The sequence below is a fragment of the Dasypus novemcinctus genome, chromosome 6, assembly GCF_030445035.2.
Source record: "Dasypus novemcinctus isolate mDasNov1 chromosome 6, mDasNov1.1.hap2, whole genome shotgun sequence".
NCBI lineage: Eukaryota > Metazoa > Chordata > Mammalia > Cingulata > Dasypodidae > Dasypus > Dasypus novemcinctus.
Genome location: NC_080678.1, coordinates 32526170 through 32553339, shown reverse-complemented (window position 1 = coordinate 32553339; position 27170 = coordinate 32526170).

Below are 27170 nucleotides of genomic sequence, written 5' to 3'. Positions count from 1 at the left end.
CTACACTCTCCTCCAGCCCTTTCTGTCCTTTTTTTTTTTTTTTCCTTTTAAACTGCAGAACTCCCTACAATATTTTTTGAAGGGCAGGACTCTTTTTTGACAAACTCTCTCAATTTCTGTTTATCTGTGAATATTTTCAACCTACTCATTTTTAAATGGCTGCTTTGCTGGATACAAAATTATTTTAGAGCCTTAACTATGTCATACTGCTGCCTTCTCACCACCATGGTTTCAGATGAGAAATCATGTTTTGTGTTTCTCATCTGAAACACAGGGTTCTCTTTGATGCTTGGTTCCACTTATTTTATATCCTTGTATTTGTTCATGTTCCTCCAAAAAAAATTATGCCCATAAAAAAGGAAAGAAAGAAAAAGAGAAAAATAATTTTTAAAATAAGGGGGTGGAAAAGGAACCATAAAAGAGCCAGGAAAGAAAAATAACTAATAAGATTACAAAAATCATGAAAATAAAAAGAACAAAAATTTTTTTTAAAAATGGAGAAAAAAAGAAACAGGAAATAAAATATGACAAAATAAAATAAAATACTGGAAAGATGAGAAGAAAGAATGTGAAGATCATACAAGAGAGGGAGAAATGAAAGAAAAGAAAGAGGGGAAAATGAAAGAAAGAAAAAATAAAGAAAATGAGAAAAATAAGGAACAAATAAACAAAAGAAAAATCAACAGGCCTCCCTCTCAGGCCACTAGTCACCATCTAAGGCTGCCAGTGCTCACCAATCAATCATCCACAGCCCACCCTCTGCAGGTAAGGTACTGGGATGTAGAGATAAAAATTAAGACTAAAAAAAAAACCAAAATAATAAAAATCGGAAAGAAAAATTCTCAGTCTAATTTCTCTGTTGTGAGGCTGCTTGTCTCACAGCTCCCCCTCCCCCCAAGGAGCCAGCTGGGTGCCTGACAACCTGCTAGCTCACTCGCTCACTCCCTTCCTTCTCTTTGTCCCAAGTGGGCACCTGACAGCTCACTTTCTGCCCATCCCCCTTTCCCTCAGGCCTATCTGGTGTCTGACAGCTCACCCACTGCCTCTCCCAGGTCCCCTCTTTCCAGGGCTTTTGGGCACCTGTTAGCCCAACCCCTCAGTGACCCAGTTCCTTTCTGTCTCAGGAGGGCTGGTGTGACAGCCTGCCTGATCAGCTTGCCCTCCTCTCTCCCTAGAGATGCTTCAGCGCTGGCTGGCATCTCCCTTTCCTTGGAACCGGCTGAGATCCAGTCCACCCGCCCTATTTTCCCTCCTTCCCCCACACCTCTCTCCCCCTGACCTGGTTGGGTACTGGTCCTCAGACCTGTTTTACCCACAGCTCTCCCACCTCGAGAGCCTCCTGGGCACTGGGGTGCACCCTTGGTCGCCTGTATCTTTCTTCACTCTTGGAGTGGGCTGAGCGTTGGTCTTCCAGCCAAATCTTTCTCATGCCTTCCCTCTCCCTACAAGAGTTTCTGATTCAGCGGGCCTGCAGCACGAGGTGGGGTGGGGGGGGAGGGGGGCAGTGAGAGCGGGTGGTTTGTAAGAATATGCATTTCTAGTAAGTACCCTGGAGATTCTGATGCCACTGACTTGAGGATCACACTTTGAGAACCATTGCCCTAGAGAAAAAGGCCACATGGGAGCCCACTAGCCTACACATTCTTTCACCTTTACTTCTCTTCCTCTGCATTTACATGTTTCCCAGGAGCTTATCAATTTGGACAATATCTAGATGCGGTGCACAGCTGACCTACCTCTGGGGACTGGTTCACTGCAGGACCCCCCAGTGATAACAATAATCACAAGCCTCGCTTCTTTCTTCCATTCTTTCTAATGAAGCTATGAGTCTCTGGGGTCACCTTAAACCACTCTCCACTGCTCTACAGAATCAGTGCTCAAAGTAAACTGTCAGACCTCTGCAAACAAAGACTGAGAGTGTGGAGCAATCCCACAGCTGTTTCTTTGCCTCTGGCACTTCATACCGTTTACCTGGCCCTCTTTTGGCCTCTGAGAGAGGCTCTTTGCTCGGAACTCCCAGCTTGGGAGATGTAGAGTAACAGGCCTTATTAGTGTGTAACACATTCCCTCTCAGGGCAGTTTCACCCATATGCCCTTATGGACTTTTGAAAAACACGTATTCTCAAGCTCTCCAGGAAAAGAACAACAAGTTTAAAGGTATCTGGCAAATGGAAAGGTGAATTTTCCACAAAGGGGAAAATAGGAAAGAACGAACAATGCTTCTTGTTAGTGATGTCAGAAAGACCTAGCTTGCCTCTTAAATATTTTAAGCCAGTCATTGAACCCATAAAATATTGTAAGGGATGATTTACCTATGAATGTGTTGTGTCTGTTTCCCCTTTAGCTATGAAATAATAAAAGAATAGATGCACCAGCCTGCAGCCCTTCACTACCCCTTACCTTGACTTCATCGACCCCCTGTGGTTTTTACTAGAACCTTCACAGCATAGAATCCACTAATAAGCATGACTTATGCTGACTCCACACTCTACTTCCTTCGCTCCCCCTGTTTTAGGAACTTGCTGTGGCGCTGGGATTTATGTGACTTCTAGTCCAATGCCAGCTACCTGTTTTTCTTCCCACTAGTCTCTAAATGAAACTTTTAATTTAGCCAAGCTTTTCCCCAGAACTCTCAATGTGCCACTGTATACGTCTTGAGGAGAAGCCTTAGTCCATGCAGCTCATCCTATCTCAAACAATATTTTCATCCTTGGTGGGGTTTTTCATAGTTTTAACAAAGGTTAGTTGAGTTTTTGCCTTTTAGTGGGTGCCCAATATGGAATTAACAATAATTAGTTGGCTTTTTCAAATCCATATTCCTCTATTTCTTCTGCCAATGTTTTTGCATGTACATGACACACAACAAATGTTATAATAATAATAGCTTTTCAACCTATTTCAACATATACTATCTCATTACTACCCACTGGATACCAATTATATCTTCTCACTCCATTCACCCATCTACCCACCTATCTCATAAAGAAAGAGGCCTGGAGACAAACTGCCTCAAGCTGGAGTTGGAAATGGGATCACAAACTATTTGACTCCAAAGGTTGTGTTCTTTCCTGCAGTCCTAGATTATTGAGACAGGAGGGATCTTAGAAAGGAGAATTGACTTGCCCAGGGTCACATTGAAGGCAATTTTTTTAAGAGATAGTTAAAAATGTGTTAAATTAAGTGTGAATTTTTCATATGATGATGTTATACAGAGATGAAAAAAGACAGAAAATCACTCTCTGGCATTTGTTTTGGTGAATTCCAATCCATATTGATGGCCTACCCTTTTTGCTGGATTTTGGTGTGGTTTAATTCCAAAGTCTATTATGTATGACACTTTTGAGAGGATGATAGTTTATATCTTCTTAGTGGCTAACTCCTCTGAATCTATTTTCAATGAATAGGGAATTTTTTAATGCTCCTAGGTTTGTGTGGGACAATTTCCTGAACATCTTGCCTGATGATCTCTTGTGAGTCAGAGCTTTATGATTATGTATAAGAAGTTCGTACAACTGCTTTAACTAATAACACCTTAATTTAATGCATTTCATATTTCCATATTTATTGTGTCCCATCATTTTTTATGAGGCCAGTGAATGTGGAAACCCAATGTAACTGATATTTAGTATGTGTGCACTGTATACTTTCCTCAACAGGTCCCCCTGCTGAGCACAAATGTAAAATAAATACAAATAAATTAAATTCTTTGATAGTCCCCCTGAGTGCCCAGTCTAGCTGAAACAAGTCATCCCTTTCTCTCTCCTTAAAGAATTCTTTTCAGAATCAAATAAACTGATTAGAAGCAAATCCCTTACAAAATTGAGTTTTCTCTTTCAATCTTTCTAATTGTGCTCTACTCAGAGCCATGTTACCTGCCAAAACAGAACATGAGAGACAATTCAAATTCCTCTGCTCTCCAGCTCAGGAAGAGACCTTGAAAAGAAGTGAGGTGAGAATGAAAAGACTGCTACAGAGACCAATTTGTCCATACTCCAACTGGCATCAAGAGAAATCTGATTTGCAAAGAGGAGGCTCTGGATCTTACATTGCATCTGGGAAGGGAGCATTAGAAAGACTGAAAGAAAAAGATACCAGGTTCCAGAGATTTTCCATGAGACCAGCAGATGCACAAAGGTAGAGCTGCAGATTCTCTGACTAGATTTGATTTTGTGACAATTGTGAGAAATGAAGTCATGGCAAACTGCAGGGTGGTGTTTTCTAGTCATCCCAATAAACGTAATAAATTCATATCCACTCCATATTGTGAATTTCCTCTTTTTTAGAATTAAAATCAATGCTCTTTTTTCTTTTCCAGAATGTAGATACTTCTGGAAAAGGAAAAAAATGTTTTCATCTCCTTCCCCTTCATTGAGAATCCTTTCTTGCTGTGATCCTAGGAGAAAGGATATGCAGAGTTTTCAGGTTAAAATATATTAAAAATAATTTTTATTAATTGAAAGTGAAGCATTTTGGTGGTTGGAGCTATTCACTCTAGATTAAAAGAAATGTAATTTGGAGGCAATTGGGATGATCTCAGTAAACTGTAAGAGTGATATCTGTTTGAGTAAACACGTAGAATAAAGTGTTTCCAGTTCATCAAAATCATGAACAACTAAAACAGATTTAGATGGCCCATGTGCAGCAGGTAGACACAAGGGAATAATAGGGCAGGAATTTATCCATCTTTGAAGGGTTTCTATGTTGGGACAAGAATAAATTGCAGTCTCTAATTCCTTTTGGAGTTTCTTGGAGCTGAGTTCATACTATCATCTTCTTTGGAGATATTTATGACAAGAATCGCTGCTTCTTTGGAATGATCTGGAATGATCTAGGCAGGGTGCTACTCAGGCCTCAAAACCTCTAAGATTTCTGTCAGACCTGTGACTCTGCTTCATCATCATTGTATTTGATCAATCTATATTAACTTATTATATATTGGCATATTCTAAGTGCCAAATGAGAGAAAGGGAAAAGAAAAAGGCAACTAATATAAATTGTCTGTGTTCCAGGAGCCATGCTGTGGTATCTTTTTAAAATTCTTCTCCAAAAGTTTAAGCTTCATCCTGTTATCCATATTTCACAGTTGAGGAAGATAAAGCCCCAAGAAGTTAAGTATATAAGTGTGTAAGGGGTAGAGGTGGGACTGGAAACAAGAATGTCTGGCTCCATGCTCTCTCTGCCTCACAACACATTACCCAGGGGTATGGGGATTCAAGGAGCTAGAGATCAGATAAGGCAGGAGCGCTGCCCCAGAATTTCATGGAAGAAGAAGAACTTCCGTTGAACTTGAAGGAAAAATGGCGTCTTGGCAATTGGAATGTGGGGAAAAGGCAATATAATGAGGCAAAGGACATTTGCAAAGGCATGAATGTGGAAAGATCTGGGAAAATGAGTAAGATATTTTGGCTACAGTAGAAATTTCATAGGAACATAAGACAGACTGAAAACCAGATTGTACTTTTGTCATTCATTTTTATGGAGCTCAAAAATCCATCCTTCAAAGTAGCTATGTGTACTCTCCAAGGTTGGTCGTGCTGGAGGAAGTCCAATATGTGCCCAGCTTGCCAGGGCAACTTTAGATAAGGTCAGTAGGGAGGAGCCTCTTCAGAGGAAAGATTTAGCAAAAATCTCAAGGAGAACTAAAAGCAGTAGTGTGTGCAAATGAGTTAATGAAGGAGAAATGATTGCCGCATTCAAGAAACTAAACTAAGACCACAGCTCCTGGAACACGATGAGCTGAGGAGAAATAGCACAAGAGAAGAGTGGAGAGGTAGGAAGGGACCAGATCATTTCAGTTTGTTTCAATTAAATTTCAAAAGAAATAACTAAGGGTTTATAAGCAGAAAAATAAAATGATCTACATTGGTCGTGGGGTAAGGAAAGAGTTGAAAGAGGGTGAGAGTGGAAGGGCAAATACCAAGAAGGAGACGTTTGATTTAATTCAGGCCAGAGATCATGATGTCCTGAGATAAGGTGGTAGAAGAGGAAATGGGGAGAAATGGATGGGGTTTGAGGCATATATTGAAGTTAGAGTTGTCAGCACTTGCTGATGAATTAGACATTGGCAGTAAGGCAGAAGGAGATGTCAGCAAAGGGATTCTGGCTTAAGTATCTCAAGATGTTCAGTTTTTGGTATATTATGTTGAAGAGTCAACATAATAGTTGGATATTTCTAAGACAGGTGTACTAATTTTTCATAGCTGGCCTTGTGCTTAGATTAATATTAAGGCCAATAAATGAATAGGGTTGTCAGATAAAATTCTAGATGACTAGTTATAATTGAATTTCAGATAAACAATGAATGATTTTTTTAAATATTCCCAAATATTGTATGGGATATACTTTCATTAGAATTGTTTGTTGTTTAACTGAAATTAAAAATTTAACTGTGTATCCTGTATTTTTATTTGCTAAATCTGGCAGCTCTATATGTGAGCTTCCTCACTTACCATTCCTTAATTTCCCTACCTAACTCTGTTTCCAAGTCAACCCTCTTGTTCTTCCTTTTTATATCAGAGAAAGAGGAAGCTTCTGTTCTTGGCAAGCCTGATTCCATCACTTGTGCCTCCTGCTCCAAGGTCTTGTCACAATGATTATTTTCCCCTTTGAGATTATTTGCAATTATTTTACAAACATGTGTGTGTTTTTCCTCCTACTTTCACTGCCAACATAATTTTCACTGCTGCCTTATTCTCTTTTCTGTCTTCTAACTTTGAGACTCAAGTAGTGAGTCAGACCCTTTGATGGGCTCTTTGTTCTACTTCTTCCCCAATTAAACAATTTAAGGTTGGCTGCCTAACTACTAACAATACCCTGACATTTTAAAGTGCTTTTATTAGCTTGCTTGATTAACCCTCCACATTTCAGATGTAAACTTATGGGATAATAGAACAGGAGGAAATCCTAGGCCCATCTGACTAAATCATTCATCTCATAGATGAGAAAATTGATGCTGGCTGCAGGTAAGTGACTTTCCTAACATGTACAATTAAAGTATCTGCCCTGGAATTCGGATCCAAGGCTCTCTACCAAACAACCTACATCCATGTAAGTGGAAGGCTGAGAAAAGGCTAAAAGGTCAAATATTGTGAATGTTTACAATAGGAATGTCAGTAGTAACCTCCTCCTTAACTGTGCCTAGGTCTATGCAGGGAACTTGAGTTTCTTTGTTTTCATACATTCCACAAAACCTTTTGCTAGTTTTGACTTCTCTCCTTTCAGGAGGCAAATTTCCACCTGGAGGTCGCTGTTTTCCCAAATAATTATGAGGCAGGCTCCAGGCTTGAGATGACAGTCGTCAACTACCACCCGCTGTTTCTGGATGCTAGAAAGAGCCCAAATGCTCATAATGGCCTTATCATTAGATCCCTGCCTTCTCTCCTTCCATATTCTTACATGTTCTGAAAAGTCCATCCACACTGGTTTTCTAAATAAAGATCAATTCTTGCCACACCCCTCCCCCATAGCACATATATTTTTATCAGGTTTCTAGAATACTAATTAATTTCTTGTTACTCCAATAACTCCAACATTATCTTCTCTGGGAAGTTTCTCCTGGTCTCTTCAGAAATACTTAAGTCCTCCTTTATCTCTTTTTCCTTGACATCTTGGTTTTACAATTCTTGCAATAGCAAGACCTATAATATATGAGTGAAAACATGTAAAACTTGAAGCAGTATAGTTTGAAAGAGAGTTAACATTAATAAAATTAAAATACAACCTCTTTATTGGGAAAAATATTTCTAATAAATTCAGTAGATATAGGATTAAGGTACAAAATACATATTTGTCAATAAGACAAACATATTTGACAGAAAATAGTGCAGTTCACAAAAGGGCAACCCCATAGGGACATTAATCATGGAAAATGAAAATAAGAGAATTGCAAATCAGACCAATATGAGATAAGATTCCACTCATTTTTTGGAAAAATTTATCGGTTTGATATCAAATGTAGACAAAACTGTGGAGAAACAAGAACTCTCATACAATACCGTTGAATGTATATTGCCATTGCGGAGAACAATTTGTCATTATCTTTCAAATATCTGCAAAATAGCTTGCTGAGATTTTGATTGGGATTTTATTGAATTATGGGTCGAACTGGGAAGAATTAACATATTAACAATATCGTTTCTTTCAGCCTATGAATGTGGTCTCTCTATTTATTTAGATATTTAATTTCTTCCATCAGAGTTTTATAGTTTTCCATGTATAGATCATATATGTGTGTGTGTGTGTGTGTGTGTGTATGTGTGTGATTAAACCTAGCATTTTATTTTATTTTTGGTTTGATTGTAAAGGCATTTTTACTTCAAATTCCAATTGCACACTGCTTCTATATAGGGAAAAAATTGATTTTTTGAATACTAACCTGAATCTTGCAACATTGCTATACTTGCTTATTCGTTGCAGAAGCCTTTCTGTGGATTCTTTAGGATATTCTGCATAGAAAATCATGTTATCTCCAAACAAAGACCGCTTTATTTCCTCCTTTCCAATATACATGCATTTTATTTCCTTTTCTTGTCTTATCACACTAGCTGAAAAATACTGTTTGGCTTTGAGCAGAAGTAGTAAGAGAAGATATCTTTACCTTATTGCAGATTTTAGGAGGAAAGTATCCAGTTTCTCACCATTTAAATACAGCATAATCTGTAGATTTGCTTAGAAGATTTTAACAAATTGAAGAAGTTTCCCTCTATTCCTAGTTTTCAGAGTTTTTTCATGAATATTTATTGTGTATGGTCAAATGCCTTATATTTTAATTGATATGGTAATGGGAATTTTCTTTTTCATCCTGTTGATGTGGTGGTATACACTGATTGATTTTCTTGTTTTAAATTTGCTGAAGTGTGTTTTATGACCCAGAAAGTGTTCTTTTTTGGTGACTGTTTCATATGAGCTTGAGTAGAATGTGTTCTGCTGTTTTTGATGGAGTTTCTATAAATGTCAATTAGATTAAGTTCATTGATAGTACTCTTCTTGTTTCCTATATCCTTATTGATTTTTCTGCCGATGTGTTTATTACTGAAACAGGGGCATTGAAGTCTCGAACTATAAGTGGATTTATCTAGTTTTCCTTGCAGTTCTGTCATTTTTTGCCTCAAGTGTTTTGATGCTCTGATATTAGGTTATATGTACATCCAAGATTGTTTATCCCTGATAATTTTTCTTTTTCTGAACTATGCTTTGTTTGAAATTATATATCTACTCTAACTTTCCTTTGATTAGTGTTATCACGGTATATTTTTCTTCATTCTTTTATCTTTGACCTATGAGAATATTTAAAGGTGGTTTCTTGTAGATGATATAGATAGTTGGATTTTTTTTTTTTACATTCTGGCCATTTCTGTTTTTTTTTGGCATAAACAATTCACATTTAAGTTGATTATTGATATAGTTGGATTAATATCTCTCACGGTCATAGTTCTTTTCTATTCACTGAAATTGCTCTTTTTTCCCTCTTCTTTGTCTGCCTTCTCTTGTTTTATTGAGAGTTTTATATATTTTCACTTCTTATAGTACAACAATTAATTTCTTTTTAAAAACATTTGAACAGTTTTCCTAGAATTTGAAATATACATTTTAAACTTATCGTTGTCTACATGCAAATAACTATATTATTTCCCATGTACTTCAGGTATCTTGTAACAGAATATTCCCAATTCCTCCTTCTTATTTCTGCATTCATTTCACTTATCCATTTCTTATAATCACCCAATACATTGTTCTGATCATTAATTTAAACAAAGAATTCTCTTTAAGATTAATTACAAATAAGAATAAGAGAGTATTTTATTTTACCTTAATTCGTTCCTTCTCCAATGCATTCTCTTTCTGTTGTAGATTTGATTATCTGACCTACTATATTATTTTTGTTCTCCCTAAGAACCTCTTTTCACATTTCTTCTAGGAGAGGTCTGCTAGCAATGGATTACTTCAGCTTTTGTTTTAATGAGAATGGATTTACTTCTTTATCACTTTTGGAGAATACTTTTGCTAGAGTTAGAATTCTAGGTTGTATATGTGTTTTGTTTTGTTTTTGAATTTCAACACTGTAATTATTTCATCCTATTCCCTTCTTGCTTTCATGTTTTGTGACAAGAAGTCCACTGCAAATCTTATCCTTTTCTTCTATATGTAAGGTGTTTTATTTCCTTTGGCTTCTTTCAAAATTTTCTCTTTGCCTTTGGTTTTCTGCAGTTTGAATGTGATATACATAGATATAGATTTTTTAGTATGTTTCCTGTTCAGTGTTCTCTGAGCTTTCTCGATCTGTGGTTTGGTGCCTGTCATTAATTTTGGAAAATACTGAGCCATTGTTATATCAAATATTTCTTCTGCTCCATAATCTCTTTATTCTCATTCTAGTATTCCAATTACATGTGTGATACATCTTGCAAAACTATTCCAGATTTCTCTGATATTATGTTTTGGGTGTCTTTTGTTTCATTCTTGTTTCTTTTTGCATTTTACTTTAGGAAGTTTCTAATGACCTGTCTTCATGCTTACTAATTCTTTTCTCAGCCATGTCCAAAGGACTGAAGAGGCTATCAAAGGCATTTTTTATTTCTCTTACAGTGTTTTGATTTCCTTGTGATTCTTTCATTAAGTTTCCATCTACTTGCCTGCATTACCCATCTGTTCTTACATGTTTTCTACTTTTTCTATTAGAGTTCTTAATGTAGTAACCATAATTACTTTAAATTTCCTCTCTGATAATACCAAAATCTGTATCATATCTAAGTCTTGTTCTGATGTTTACTTTGTTCTTCAGACTATGTTTTTTTCTTGCTTTTTGGTGTGATTTTCATTTTTTGTTGAAAGCCAAACACAAAGTATTGTGTAATAGGAACTGAAGTAAGTAGATCGTTAGTGTGAGGATTTATATTTATTGGGCTAGGAGTTGAGCCATCTTTTATACTTGATCTTAGCCAAAAGGCCAAGAATGATGACATATTTTAGGTTTGCTATAGTTGTAGGAACCAGAGGCTTCAAATTCTAGCAGTGTCCTTGCTTTTGTCCTCTTGTCTCTCAGCTTCCCTAAGGACTACTCCTAAGTCAGAATCTGTATTTTGCAGCTCTTTCAACTATCATACAATGTTATGCAAGAGCCCTGATAGTGTGGTGGCAAAGCATGTGGGGAAGAGGAAGCGTTCCATAATCTTATGATTAAATCTCAGTCTTTTAGTGTGTCTTTGTCCCAAGGCTTTGACCTTCCCAGTTTTTAGATTCTCTCCCCATCTTAGGTGAGACAGGGAGACTAGAGAAGGCTAGAGTGTGGGATAAGGCTCTGGTAAAGTCTTTTTCCATGCACAGTAGGCCTTTTTTCTGGAGAGTGTATATTTTACAATAGTTACTGCTCCCTCTCCTCAACAGAACTAGGAGGGGATCATTCTTAGCTTTTCACTGTGAGAAACTTGTGAAGTTTCTGAAGGTAAAACACCCCAAAATATTGGGGCCCTTCTACAAGAGCAGTACCCCACAAGTCTACACTCAGCCTCTAAAGAATCATCAAAATGACCATTTATTTGTTTCTATCCAGTTTATGGTTTCAGGCAAGCGGAACTCAGCTGTGACTCTACGGAGTCACTGTTTGACAAGATTTTGGGATGGCAGTTTAATTTTACCCTGGACCTCAGTTCCCTGATGGGTCCATGAAAAGTTGTTGATTTTTTACTTTCTTTGGGTTTTTCATGTAGTATGGACAGGAATAATGAATTTCAAGGTCTTTTATGTTGGAACTAAAACTGAAAGTCTTACGTTTTCATTTTGGTAATTATATTTTTATTTTTATGATATCTGGATACTTTTTAATGGATTCTATGTAACATTCTCTAGAATATCTTACAATTAAGAGAAAATATCAGCAGATCTTAAAATAAGCAAGATTTATCTTGCTTCCTTGGGTGTTAGTTCTACTTCTAAGTGAGTTACTATTCTTTTGTGTTGTTAATTTTCTTTAAGTTTGGTTATATATGTCTTTGAGACACCCTGCTTTACTTTATGTGCATACCAATTCTGGTTGCAGAAGCCCATATCTAGAGTTTTAGGAAGTTTGGCTGGAAATGTTGCTAAAAAAATTGTGCTTAATGCCTTGTGTTTAGAGTAGTAGTAGAGAGTCTCATTGTCCTGCTTCTCCTTCCCAAGGGTAAAAAACTCTGGTCAGTACAATCACAGAAAAGGAGAAAGTTCCAACTAGACTGCTGCTCTCAAAGAAGTTTCTCAATAAAGCACCCTCATGATTTCCCCAGAAACCTCTTGTTTTCCCTAATTTCATCAACTCTGAGCTTTAAACTTATGGAAATATGTCTTCCTTTATAATCATCTTTTTCTCTGTGTTTTGACTTATGGTCTCCTCCCTTCATTCAATGCATCCATATTCTATCTTCTAGAAACCTTTCAGTGTGTTTACTTTACTGATATTCTCTTTGTTTTCTAGCTTTTATAAATTAAAAATGACTACTGCAATTTGGGATCCACTGGATCATCTATTTTGAATCAGTCTCTTACATTACGGCACATATTTGTTAGTAAGAATTCCTAATTAAACTTGCAACTTCATAAGACCAAAAATGGTTATTATATCTCTATGTCCATCAAGGAGCACAGTCTTTTACTTAGCAGCTGTTCATTATATTGTGGAATAATATATAATATAAAATAAAATAATAAATATATAGGGTTACAAGTATCCAGGGCTTAATTTATTACCATTCTATGGTCTATTCTGAGATCTGGTGGGATAACCCTCACTACCACACTCTTTGGTCTATGGAAAAACAATGGTAAACTATATAAGAGCTCAATTTTTTCTTCCTCCCATTTATCTGTTAATGATATGAGGAAGTATACACCTGTTCTTCTTTCAAGGGAAGGCTTTCAAAGTGAATGGTGAAAAGTTGTCTGAATAATCTAAATTATTAAAAATTTTTCCTTCCTATTTGTTAGTCTTCATGAATTCAAGCTATTGTCACTCAAATCATTAAAAACCTTGTCAGAGACACAGTGATATTCCAAACAAATTTTAACCTAGAACATAAAAAATTTAGCTTATGGTTGAAATATTTTCTTTAAAGATTTTAATGTTTGAAAGCACTTAAAAAATGCAGTCACCAAAATTGGAATCTTCATATTGCTATTATTATTATTTTATAAGACACAATGACATTAATCTAAAAAAAATAGAAAATTTGGCATCAGGAGATTGAAATTTACTTCTAGCTTTGGAAAGTTGTATATCGCTAATCCTGTTTCCTCATCTATAAAATTCATTAACTTCGTATTTTCTAAAGTTTTTATTAACTCTAAAATTCTTCCATGCATTGCATGAACTTAGTATGCTCCACGTATTTGAGGGATTGAAGGTTTAAGGTACTATCAATTTATATTGTTAAATGCTGTCTGTTTATTGATGTGGCTATGATGAAATCTTGTGTTGCATTGGGGACAGTGAGCAGGAAGGGTGTAGGGATTATTAACAGTGAAAGCAGTGACATGAAATTTAGTTAGTTGTTCAATTCAAGAAATCTCTGGAAGGAAAAGGTCACTGCAGAGGCCACATTTTTGTAATTTATTTTATAACCAAAACTCTGAAAATATTTTGAAATAGCCACTTGGTCTATGGGAAGTTTACTGAGTAAACTGGCAATATGTCTTCACTGGCAAAGGCAACCCACGAACCTGAAACAAACCAATTTATCATTTTTGTGCATTTTATTTCAGTTAGATGTAGCCTGAGGAGAATAAAGAAAGTAAGACTAATATCACTGAGGGTGATGGGAATCTGTCTCTGAGCTTCCACCACAGGAATCAACAGGACTTCAATGGAAGAATGGTGGGCCCTTACATAATCTCTTCGGGGACCATTATGGTTCTGTTAGATGTGCTAGGTTGGTCTTCGTTTTGATATCTTGTGGCCTTATCTGCTACTGCCTTCCAAGGCCTTCTAATAGTAGCTGTGTTACATCTCCAAACTCTAGTCTTGCTGGACTCTGTGGGTTTGTGCCGTCATGGCTGCGGGTCCTAATACTGTTCTTGATGAGGGAAGGGAGGGACATTTATCCATCTGTTCTGCAACTATTAATGACTTTTCCTATGCTTTATTTTTTCTTTATCTCTTTCTTAGTGAAGTGGGAATAATGGCTTCCTTGTGAGTGGATACAAATAGACAGTTGCTTGTTAAAATCAAAAGTATTCGTAACACTAAAAATCTGCTTTCAGAATTCACTTCAAGTGTCTTGCCAATCACTTTTCTGGATAAGTTCCTTTTTGACCCCCTACCTGTTTAAAGTCTTGATTCTTGTGTCCTGGGTGCTTTATCACCAGCCTTAAGATTTTCTTCTGGGCCATCTTTAAAACAAGCTGAGCAGAACTTTCTAGTGCCAGATTTCTGAAAATGGATATGCAGACTGCCCCCCACGGAGACCTGTACTGCATAGTAAAGCAGAACTTTCAAAGTATAGCATGAGCACTGTGAGAACAGTCCTATAAGGACCAAGGGCACTAACTCTAGTGATTTTTGAGTTTTATGTAAAACTTCAGAATTTCTCAAATTTTGGAAAAGTACTTCTAATATTTCTTTCCAGTTCCTTCACCTTTCCCTCACATTACTTCTACTTATTTATTCTCTGCACCCATGACCTAACCCAATAGTCGTCCAACCTATGCCCCAATGCAGTATATAATGATGATATGAAAATACAGATAGGCAATGGGTAGATAAAGTTATATTTGATATATCAATATATTTGATACAGCTCTTGCCATAGCAAGAATTTCCTAGGGATATAAGGATAAATGAATCGAAAGATTTGCTCCATTCGCATGTCACAGGAGGTAGAACTCTTAGGCCTACAGCCCCCTCTACTGGGTGGATTTTCCCAGATTTATTACATGTACATGAAGCAGCAGATCTTTGGCAACCTTCTTTGAGTGCTCTTGACTACATCCTAATCAACTAAAAATCCTGCCCTTGTTCTGATTTATAGGATCCTACATGTTTTCAAACTTCTGAAGTTCACGAATAGATTCTCTGTTTCTCAGTTAGCTTCACATTCACCCATTCTGAAGATATGGTAATGCATCCAAAGTCCTTGCTCAACTGAAATTTGCATTTATTCACTTTTTCCCTCTTGAATATCTCATGTAATTATCTTGTGAGATTCTTCAGAGCCAGAATCTCATTTATTGTTTATTGAACATAATTTATCAGATGTTTATCATTTGTAACAAATTAGGATCGGCAGATACAGAGAGAGCTGAACCGTATTTCATTTGATATATCTCCTTCCTATTCTATGTGTTAAAAACAAAATAAAACAGAAAATGAACATCAATGGAAAAGTAGGGTAGATGACATTTAGAGTTTGTTTTATTAAATTATTTCATGGTCCCAAATATTCCCTTTTTCTTAAAAGAGAACAACAGGTTCTCCAAAATGAATCCCAGATATTTATTGTCAACACAATAAGGCCAAAGCAGAGTCTTGGATTTTTACTATCTAAGAAAGAGAAAGAAAATTCTGTCCATAGATCTCATGAGTAAACATGGGGTCTCCAAACTGAGACAACTGTCATGCTGGGGAGCCATTGGGTTTGAGTAAAATGAAGCCTGAGAGAGTTACAAGATTTGGGGAATACTGACCTTTTGGGACAGGATTTACTTATTTTTTCTTGGGAAATGAGAGTAGAAGTAAAAAGTAAAATTCAAAGAAATTATCAATTTTGAAACCTTGGTAATATTAAATGGAAACTCAGAAGTAGAGATTATGTGTCCATACACAATTGTACAATTACTTTAAAATTAAATAGGCAAAAGATACTCATGGGAATTATAATATTCCCAAGATATCAATTAGAACTTCAGATACCTGTTAGCAAAAATGGTCACAATCATCACTGTGATATCATAGTTGATAATTATTGGACACTCATTATGTTTAACTCTTTCCTTTTGATATATTACAGGTGATAGGCATTTTGAAAATCAATACAACTGCTTTAGATATTGGTAAGTAAATTTCAGTTGTGTCATTAAATTGATGACAGTATATGAGGAAATGGAATCTCCCAATAAGGAGGTAATTTTCAGCTCAGCTTCATGAAGTAGGCAGATAGTACTGTTTGAAGTTCCTGGAAATTGGCAGAAGAATGCCAATTTGTAGAATAAAGTTTTTGAGATAAGCTTTTTCTTCTTTCCTTCCCTTCTTTCTTTTTCTCTTCCTCCCTCCTTCCATCTCTTTCATCCTTTTTCCTTTCTAAGTTCCAGCTATGGAAAGTATGTGGACCTTCTTTACCATATTTGACCGATTACCTCATTTGGTTCTAGTGTGATCCATAGCATGGATCTGCTTGCTCTTGGATTGTTTTGAACCAAGAGCCATTTCTGAAGGTGAAAGTCCTCCATATTAATAACCCTTAAGAAATACAGTGTAAAAAAAAAGAAAAGAAAAGAAATACAGTGTATACAAATGGAACAAGAATAAACTATGTTGAAGCTGGCCATGCAGGCAGCATTAAATATTATAGGTAATATGAATATCTCTAGGAGGTAAGGGTTAGTGCTGAAGATACATACTGAGTCAGGACAGAGGTGTTTTAATCTTCATCATTCTCCAGTTCTCTTTAGAATTGGATTTTCTTAAGTTAGTACCACCTCTCTGGGGATTTCTATGAAAGACATACATTTACACATTGCCAGGACCAAAGTAACTTTCCCCCACCCAAGCCTAGGACTTTTTATATGGGATTCTAGTTCTTCTATCACATTCATTTTTGCCTATCAAAATCGGCCTTCAGGAAAATATCCAAAGCGAACTGTCATTAAAGCAGACAGTTAATATTTCTACTCTTAATTATGTTTGCATTTTAATGGTACCAATATTTTAAACAAAGGGATTGGAGTTTTTTATCCTAGAATTTCAAGTCTTTTGGGAGAATCTGTGTGGAATTCATGTGGCTAGAACATGAATTCTTTCTGGCCCTTTTCTTTGCCCTTCTCTTTGTTTAATTCATATTACCTAGGTAGCTATATAGCACAGACAACTAAATTTGGGTCCTGGTCAATCATTTGCTAGAAATATGCTCTTTGACAAATTACTTAGACTGTCCCTGTGCTTCACTTTGCTCATCTGTAAAATTAGTAAGGACTAAGTTAATTAATATATAAGGTGTAATGTCTTGTCCTGATCTTAATTCCTCATCATGCACAAGTATTTGGTTCCTAAGGTCAGCGATGAGTTGGATGAGTCTTATCTCTACCCTGCAGCCAAAAATATTACGGACACCTACATCTACTCATCTACTCTCCCACCTGCATGTACCAACCATTTGCAACACATCCCTAACATTAACTTTCGTGAGGAATGCAAAAGTGATTAACATTAGGGATATTAGGCATGTCCTTAAATAGTAATAAGAGAAGGCAAAGATCCTTATAATTAGAAGATGGCTATTTTTAAATTACCATGCTATGAAATTATAATTCAAATTAAAATATCCTTTAAAGCACTGGTGATAAAGTGGTATGGGAGCAAAAAATAAGTTGAGGTCAATGAAAGATGGCGGGATAAAGGTTATCAAACAAGAAAACTACAAGACAGCAAGTGATAGCAGAGGACCCTGTGAGATGATGTGTAGAGCCAACAGAGATGGTCTGTTTTACATGCCAAAGTAATGTGTGAGCTTCTAGGTATCAGGGAAAATGGCCTGGGAGACTGTATTGTAATGAAGTAAAGGACTTTCTCAACTGAGGATGCACTGTGAGGAAAGTGAAAGAGGTGGATTTTTTTCCTACTTGCATAGACTCTTTCCAAGAATGGTCTTCTGTGCACTTATGGTTCAGTAAATGCAAAGGCAAAACAAGGTGACAGTGATGGTTCCACATTTCTGTCTGGGCTTACATTTCTGTCAAGAGCACCCAATCATTTTGATGCACTATTTTTCTTTTCCATTTTTTTTTTCTTCAAGGATCCCAGTCAGCTCATAATGCTGAAGGCTTTCCCTTTGAGAAAGCCAAGGAGGCAGGCAATTCCACATGCTTGCTCTTTTAGTTGACCTTTGTTAAAGAAGATTTGACATTTTCTTTATTTCCAAGCCTCAGATTAAGCCTAGGCGTCTAATCAGTCTGTTTTCAAAATCATGTCTTCTCATTTTCTGTGCATTAAACATAGAAATGGTGGGCCTTTTGGATAAGGCACTCATCTTTAGTGTCTTTACTGTTTCCTTCTTACATTTGATAAAATGAGGGGGGCATCTTTTCAAGAAGCTATCAGCAATCTTTATTGAAGATAATTCAGTCACTTGAATTTGTATTGTCTGTCTAATCTTTGACATGCAAAGTAAAAGGTAACATGAAACAAGTTCTTTTTTCATGGTAGGATTTGCTCAGCTTGTAATTTACAGTTTAAAGAATTGTTAATTAAGTAGGGAGAGGCTGGGGTATGTTACTACTTGAGAGTAGGGGCAGGGGATAGACTGTAACGTTGCTCTGTTCTTTGCCATAAGTGGAAATCAGAAAGAGAAATGATTAATTTTCTTAGGGTTGTGTTATCAGTTACTATGTTCTCTTTTCTTTTGTAGATAACAACCATGGTGTTCATGCCAAATTATTCCAAGACTATATGGTGTATGTAATGGGCAGTGCCTAGGAATAAAGTGGATTTTGTATATTATGTAAGAATCTTCATGGAGCTACGGTTGCAGGCTTCATTGTAAGAGACTTGAATTTTCTGATTGAGAAAGTTTACTCAAGATGGCTGGACCCATCCAATGCGTGCTGGGTGGAAACAGCACTGTTTGTTCTGGAAGAAGTGGCCCAAGTAAATGTACATACAGAGGCAAGAGTCTCAGAGGTCCAGGTCTAGATACTAACCAGAAACTTTTTCTCTGGCTGGGAGTAGGAAATTTATCTTGGTGCCAGATTTTGTGATTGGGAATAGAGAAAGTCAATGGCAGCTCATTTCATATTCTGAGTTTTGTGCCTGCAAGGAATTTCCTCACTCAACCATTTCTTTTTTTTTTTAAGATTATTTTTCATTTCTTTCTCTCCCTCCCCTTCCTCTTCCCGCCGTCCCCCCCCCCCCCCCCGCCCCCCGGCCTCCAGTTGTCTGCTCTCTGTGTCCATTTGCTATGTGTTCTTCTGTGTCTGCTTGCATCAGCGGCACCCGGAATCTGTGTCTTGTTTTGTTGCATCATCTTGCTGTGTCAGCTCTCCCTGTGTGTGGTGCCACTCCTGGGCTGGCTGTGCTTTTTTTTCCCGCACTCCTTAGGGGTGCACTCCTTGCGTGTGGGGCTCCCCTACCCAGGGGACCCCCCTGCATGGCATGGCACAACCATTTCTTGGAGTCAATGGGCAGTCCTGAGAAGTAAGAAACAAAATTGTACTGTCTTGATCACTCCCTTACCTTGCATTTTCTCTGCATTTTCTAGCTACAGTTTGGCAACATTCTTTTATGTTTGCTTGACCCCTCTCTCCTCCCAGGATTCTGGGAGTTTTGAGAGTAAGGTGCTTGCTTCTTCTCAGTGTCCTATTCATGTTAAGTACACATTAAATGATCATGAAATGGATGAGTGAATATATGACTGACTTTTAGACCATAAAACCCTACTCAGTGAAATCCCTCATTGAAAATATAGAAAAAACAAGCAAAACTGAGGTGACTTTCATGGAGTCAACCAAGGTCTCCTGCATTGTTGGTTCATTCTTTTTTCAACAAACATGTATTGAGTGACTATTTTGTACCAGGGAGAAAGAGAAGGTCAACAAATAGGCCGCTGATCTCTTTCCTATATGCAAGACACATTTAAAAGGTGTTTTGGAGCAAATGCAATAAAGAATAAAACATGGTCTCTGCTCTTAAACAACCACAGTCCAGTGAGCTATACAAGAAGGGAAACAAAGTTTATTTTAAATGTTAATTATTTTAACAAGGGTGTATCTGTGGTGCTATATGACCACAGAAGAAGTAGAGATCAGTCAGTCTCTGAGGTTTGGGAAGGTTCAAAAACGAGGTAAAATAAGAGCTTTAGACCTTTAAAGGGAAACTACCTTGGCAAAGATGAGAATTTGGGGCAAGGGAGCAAAGTGGGTGAAGACAGAGAGGTGCAAAGGGTCAGGTGCTCAGTCCTACATCCTACACCATTATCAAATGAATAAGTGAGTGAATGAATGAATGAGTATCTGCTCTGCATGGTACATTAACTTCCCAATGAGCCTCTGCTGCATATGCACAGCCATTAGAGAATTCTTCTCAGGGTGTTTCCTGATCACAGACGTTTGGGGATGTGAGAAATTACAGTCAATAGCCTGGAAAACTACCCCTAGAGCTTTCATTACCATCTGTGTATCATCTCCTTGTGCTGGTAAATATCTAGACTTGTATCTACAGTCACTCTGCCTTGGTTTTAATGCTGCAAATAAAACCCAAGCACTCATCAGAAAATAAAATATTTACCCTGTATACTACCATAAAAAAAAGCTATGGGAATGGGTGCCATTTTAATAACCATTGTGCACATTAATTTAATGAGATAAATGCCTTATTTTTTGGCAGAGCATAAGTGTGTGCTGGTGGTAATCAGAGGAAATGGGAGCAACTTCTCAAGCTAGGGCCTCCCCAGTAGGAAGGCTTCCCATCAAACAAGGTAGATGTGATCTACTGACATGTTTGCTTATTCCTTTTCCTTCCTTCCATTTAATGTGATGCGTGGCAGCAATTGCCACAGCTATGTATTGATTGCGCCCATTTTCAGATAATTTGGCAACAACTTTATCACTGTGTGCAGGACCCTGAACCAGACCTGGAGGGTGGGGGGTATAGGTGTGAGCCCAAGGAAAGAGGAGCTATGGTTCCTCTCTGCTTTTTTAATGTACATAATTTGGTGTCCACTGCTTCTGAGCTGGATTGGCCACTGAAGAAAAACAGGATTTTAAGTTCATTTGGGGCTTTAATTCAGAGCTGAAGTAAGAGCTAGAGTAAATCTATGTCCATGCTATAATTATGATGTTAAGATGTTCTGGCTTGGTAGGAATTTGAGGCCCTTCACGAAAGAGGACCTGGCCAGTCTAGCTTCTCTTTGAACCCCAACTTGTATAAGCGACACTGTTTTAAAATCTCATGATTTTGTGTGTGCTGCTCCCTCCTGGCAAATTCCTACTCATCCTGCAAAATCCATCTCAAAGCATGAAACCCAGAGGCAGAAGAAAAAATAAAACTGATCCCCTCTCCCACCCACGTGGAGGGTTCTTCTTGTTACTGGTTTGCCAGGTTCTCGTGAGCAGGAACAGCACTTGTCTTGCCTTGTCAACTGCTCAAACTCCTTGAACAGTATCCAGCACAGACTACATGCTCAGTAAGTATTTGTTGAATTAATGAATAATCAGTGCTGGACCTTATTCAGAACATGAAGGTTTTATGCTTGCCTCTGTGAACAAGCTGCTTTGCCCTTCTTGGCTAGGCTTAGGCCTTATTCAAAAGCGTGAATGTTTGGTGGAATTCTCAAAAACTCTCTGGTTTATTCCCAGCTCCCTGATTTATTAAGTTTGCAAAGACTCAGACAACTGAACTCACCCTCTCTGGTGCACTGCTGAGGTCCAGGAGGACTGCCTTACACACGCCCCTGCCTTCTTCCCCCCTCCCCATCTCCCCGGTGTTAAGTCATATTAATGAGATGAAATGTAGGTGCCTTCAATATAGTGAGGGTGAAGCAGCAAAGCCCCTGCGTGATGTCCAGAGGTCTTTCCCCAGCAACACGAAAAACAACAAAAACAGAAGGCACATCTTCTCAAGAGTGAGACCAAAAGGCACATCTGCTCAGGAGCAAGCACCCACTGAGTGTGTGCTCTGCAGAGGGCAGCAAGGCGACCAACCAGCCGGACCTGCCACATGCCCTGGTGACCTAGCCTGTGACTGGGGAGACAGAAGGGAAGGAGGGGTGAAGTGAGACCCCGGGCTACAGGGAAAGGATTCCAGAAAAGGAGATGGGGCGGAGCCAGGCTTAAAAGAAAAGGAGGTCCTCAGATTCATAAAGAGCAGAGATTGATCTCCAGGCAGGGGCAAAGTCTTTGAGCAAACCCCGAAGGCAGGCAGACAGAGTTTGTCCCTGAAAGATGAGGTGGAGCACCTGGTTCCTGCCACAGAGCAGTAAGGAGACTGCCAAATGTGGGCGGCCTTGAATGCCAAGGAGAGCAGGTTGCAATTTACCCAACACAAATCAGACCCACTTCTCTTTTGCTCTAAGTCCCAGTGCCCTATCTGAGATGTGCTTGGAACCATTTTGGGATAAAGATTCAGAAAATATATTCTCAGTTGCTTTTACTCCAAGACGGAGAGCGCTGTGCAGCACTGCTCCCCAGGGTCCAGGAGGTCCCTGTCCTCATTTACTAGGCTGCGCCTTCTCTTTAATAGCCAAAGCCAACTTCCAGTGCTGAGCACCTGAAGATGACCTGTGGTTTTTGTTTATTTGCTTGTTCGCTTTTCCATCAGAGACAATCATGCATTCTGCCCTGGGTTCTGAGAAAGGCAACTGTATTTTGACCCTGGCTTTGGTGAAAGGAGACAGGGAGATGGGTTTACCGGCTCTGAAGTTATTGACAGGAAAATATCCCCACGCTGAAATTCTGAGCTGATGCCTATGTTCCCAGAATCCCTGTATGCTAATTCACAGTGGAGCTGAAAAGGCACATTTTGAAATGCACTTTCAAATCTGCGGTGTTGTGTGAAACATTATTAAGCATGTATTATTACCTCAGTAGATCTCAGTGGCGGTTTAACTATCAGAGAATTTCACAGCATATATAATATTATCAAAATGAATCAATACCTTAACCTGCAGGCTGATTCCTCAATTACTGTAACTACCAGTTGCTAATTGGAATGCTTTTTACCCTCCACACTTGCTTTAGACTGTCCTCACTGCCCATGCGAAGGCAACCAAGGAGCACAAATAAATTGAGCATGAACAATTAAACTGTTCAGCTTTGGGTGATCGAAAGAGAGATGTGAAATGCCATTACATGGCATAGTGACTTTGACTTTCTGGGCTGAGACAGTCCTCTGGTTTACTGAATCTCTTACCTCTGGCAAGAGTGGAAGATGTGTTTTTTTAAAGACAGAAAGCCTTTCTAAAGCATCTCATGTTTTCAAATGGTAGTGAAGAGACACTTTACATAGTATCTAAGAGAGCTATTATCAGCCTAGGTTGTTACTCAGTGGGGCTGCCATTTAAAGCTGCTCTTTTAGGCAGAGGGGATCTGGCTTTGAAAGGTGATTGAGGGATGCTAAGCTTCTGCCCCTACTGGGCACTGTCTCCCTTTACACTCTAATGCAGGCACGTGGCTCTAGCCAGAGGACCTCCTGTGATTAAACCTGGGGCGGGGCCACCCTTCAACTTCAGTTTTAGCCTGAGACCAGTTTGCTGCCCTTCAGGAAGGGAATAAAATAGCTGTGGCAAGATAACTGAGGCCCATTGAACCAACAATTACGTCTGAAAGTTTTCATTGATCCTCTGAAGCAAAACAAACCACAGATACTGCAATGACTAATAACCAAATGTGTCGATGGCGTGTACTCATCCAATATTATTAAGTCAACATTTTATGGTAGGTCACAAAGCAATTGGGTGCTTACAATATAATCCAGGCTTGGAAATAAAATTTCATTAATTATAATGAACATACTGGGGATAAAGACCAATGTTTTTATTTTTGCCCTTCTCATCAGATGTCTAAGGCAGTTAAAACCTAGGGAAGTAGCAGTGCTTGCTATGTATAGGTTAGTGGTACAAACCCAAGTATGAACTATGGTTTGGAAGGTTAATGAATCACTATAGTGCAGGGCTTTTCAAACTTTTATATGTGCAGGAATCACCTGGGAATCTTGTTAAAACTCAGAGTGCTGGGCCTCTTTTCCAGCCTTTCAAATTTCATAGTCTGAGGTGGGGCCAGTGAACTTGCAGCTCTAATAAACTTCCAAGTGATGCTAATGCTGTATTGTTCCTTTGTGGAGCTCACTGTGAATAGCTCAGTGTAATGGACAAGGTTGCACTGAAGGGTCTGCTTCATTGAAAGGCAGTGGGAGCTACTTAACTCCATCCAGTTGTGCAGAGATGGAGAACTGCAGTTGCCAAATTGCTTGGATTTATGTGAAATCTTAAGTTGTAAGTAGTTATTATTTTTCTCTTAGAATTTTGCTCATGAAAAATCAGACACGTCTATCAGATGGATGTGGTCAGCAGGCCACCAGTTTTGAAACACCTGGACTTGTATGTGTGCTGTACTAGAAGAGAGAGACCTTATTTAGGAGAGTGCTCTTCAATGACCATTATAAAAAAAAATTGCCAAATCTTAAAAGCACTGAGAAAAATGTAAACTCTCACCATCTGATTCTCATACTTTAGATCTCCAAATGTCTCTTTTAAAACCTCAGGTGGGACAAAAATGCACAGAATTCTTTTCCAGGGAAAGAATGTGGCCATTCATACAATAAATGAACAAGGAAACTGTGCATTAGGCATAAATGTGTATTTCAATTAATGACCATGAACTGAGGCCTAGGCTCATTATGAGCATGACTACCTTGATGGAGAATGTTGGCAAATGTTTTTGTTGCTGTTGTTGTTTTGTATGTATGTTTTGTTGTTGTTGTTATTGTTTTTGCTACTAGCAGCAAAGCCAATTAGAGCATCTGGGCTGTATCAGGGAAATGTGAACTAAAAATGAGAGTGACATTCAGGAAAGATTTCTTTTCAAGCTCTATGTCTTTAGGAAACCACCATGTAGTAACCTTATACTTGGAATTCAGCTTTCAGCTGGTATATCCAGCATTAAAGGTGACAGGGAAAATAAAAGTCTTCCTTCCAAAGATTGTGTGTGCCTTTGGCAAAGGTTATAGATGTGATGTCTTTGAACATCCTTCTTCATGATGGCTCTGTCGCTGGAAATGTGCAAAGAAGAGAGGAAATCTGCAGTGAGCTAAAGCTATTTTCAGGGTAATGATTGTCAAATCCTGTACCTCTTGAATGCAGAACAATTGTGAGTTTCCTATTTACATCTAAATATCTAGTTTGCTTACCATTTTGTTTCCTCCCTCTCCTACCTTGTCACATCTTTATAGATATAGGAGAAAAAGGTGAAAACATTACAGTTTTTTTTTGAAAAGCAAAATACCCCAGCTCACTCTAAAGTAGTGATTTTTGAGACTAGAAGCAACTCATTAACTCTTGTTGATCTTGAACTTGTCCCCTTGGCTTACCTCGCTTTTTAGCTAAGGATAATGAAGGCAGAGCACAATATGTGCATCATCACTGCCTGAGGGGATCCAGATGTTTCTGAGCATGGCTGATTACAGGTCATTATCATTATTTATAGCAATTATTCACTCACTACCCAGGGTGGGCTTGGAACTCAAGACAGGGACAAGAAATGCCAATAAAGCACATTCAGATTTATGGTCTTTCCAATAGATTGGCTGTGCACCAGCACTTTCCCTCCAATTGTTCAGGCCATTTCAATCTTCTGGAATATTTACTGCATTCCTATATGCCTATTGGGACAAACTGACCGACTCAATCTTTACCTCCCCCGTGAAGCTTCCAAAGACTACCTAGGCAAATCATTTGTGTGTGTGTGTGGTTAGGTAATTCAGTGGAACAAACTTTAGAATAAGAGCATGTTGGGTTCAATTTCTGATAACTTACTACTATTAAGTTATGTGTCCTTAAGCAAGTTTCTTCACATATAGAAGTGTATTTCTGATTTTCTGTTGCAAATTAGGCATCACTACCATCCCTATTTACATTTTCCTCTGGATAGTGGAGAAATATCTGGAGCAACACTACCCAGAATCCTTTTCCCTGTATGGTCTCAAGTTACATAGTGCCACATGTGGCACATACTTGTGAGGAAAAAGAGCAATTATTTTCTGGTGGTTGTTGCAGGCAGGAAGGTGGGCAGGTGTGAGTGTTGTAGCAGCCCCTGGCAGGCTTTGGAGAAACACCCATGTAGGTGAAGCAGATGGTGGAAATCTGCAGCCTCTTCCCTGTGACTGCTGAGGTTTGCAGCTCCTTCTGTGGGAACACCTTTAGTCTTCTCCTTTGGTGCCACAGGTAATGAGATCCTATGCAACGATTTCCTAATTTTGGAATTCCACTAGTGGCTTCCCTGCCCTTCACTCCCTTCCAACAGATATCCCAAAGACTGTGCAAGCCTCTAGTTCTCTTAATAAAAGACTTCTTACTTAGATTACCCAAAGTGTCTTTAGTTTTCTTGACCAGACTCTGAAGGTTATGGAGCTTCAGCTCCCTTAGCAAAATAGAGATTAAAAACATACCCATCTATCCAAAGTTAGTCAGTCTCTGAGGTGAAAGCCACCCTGCCAGACCTTTAGGTCTTCTGAAGACTTCTGACCCCAAATGGAAGGAGTTAAGGCCCAACTACAAAATTAAGGGGAAGAGCCCAAATCAGACCACCCTCACTTCTGACACAAACTGCAAATTTAGGGGTTACCCCAAATCACCCTCCAATGTGATGATTTGTGAAGAAGACTTACAGAATTCATTGAAAGTTATTAGAACAAGCCAAAGATAGAGGCACATGGGGCAGAATCTGGGAGGGTTTCAAATGTGAAGTTTCCATTTTTTTTAGTGTGAGTTATGACCCCTCCCACCTCGATATTAATGTGTGACAACACACATGTATTGCCAAGCTGGGAAGCTCACCCAAGCTTCAGTGCCTACAGTATTTTGGAGGGCTTATTGAATGATTGTCTATGTGGAAACTCAGTCTCCAGCCCTGGACCCATTCCCCCAAGGTCTGGCTGATACCACCTGTTCCAAGGGGTCTATCATGAGTCACCTAGGTAGCATAAACTGGAGAAACTCTAAGGTTTTAGCAATTACCTCACAGGAACTGGGGGCAAAGGCTAGACTCTCTTTGGGCAAGGCCAAATTCTCTACTATACACCATCCGATGGTGTTATTGTGAGAATTGAAGAAAATCGTGCATTTAAAGTGTCTGGCACCACACTCAGTCTTCAATGATACTAAATTTCTTCTTCATTTCATTGTACAAAGGACCTGGGCCAAAACTCTGGCACTTGGTCCATACAGGCTCAGTTTATTAATATAATGCCCAGCCCAGTTATAGTCATACCATAGGCATTACATAAA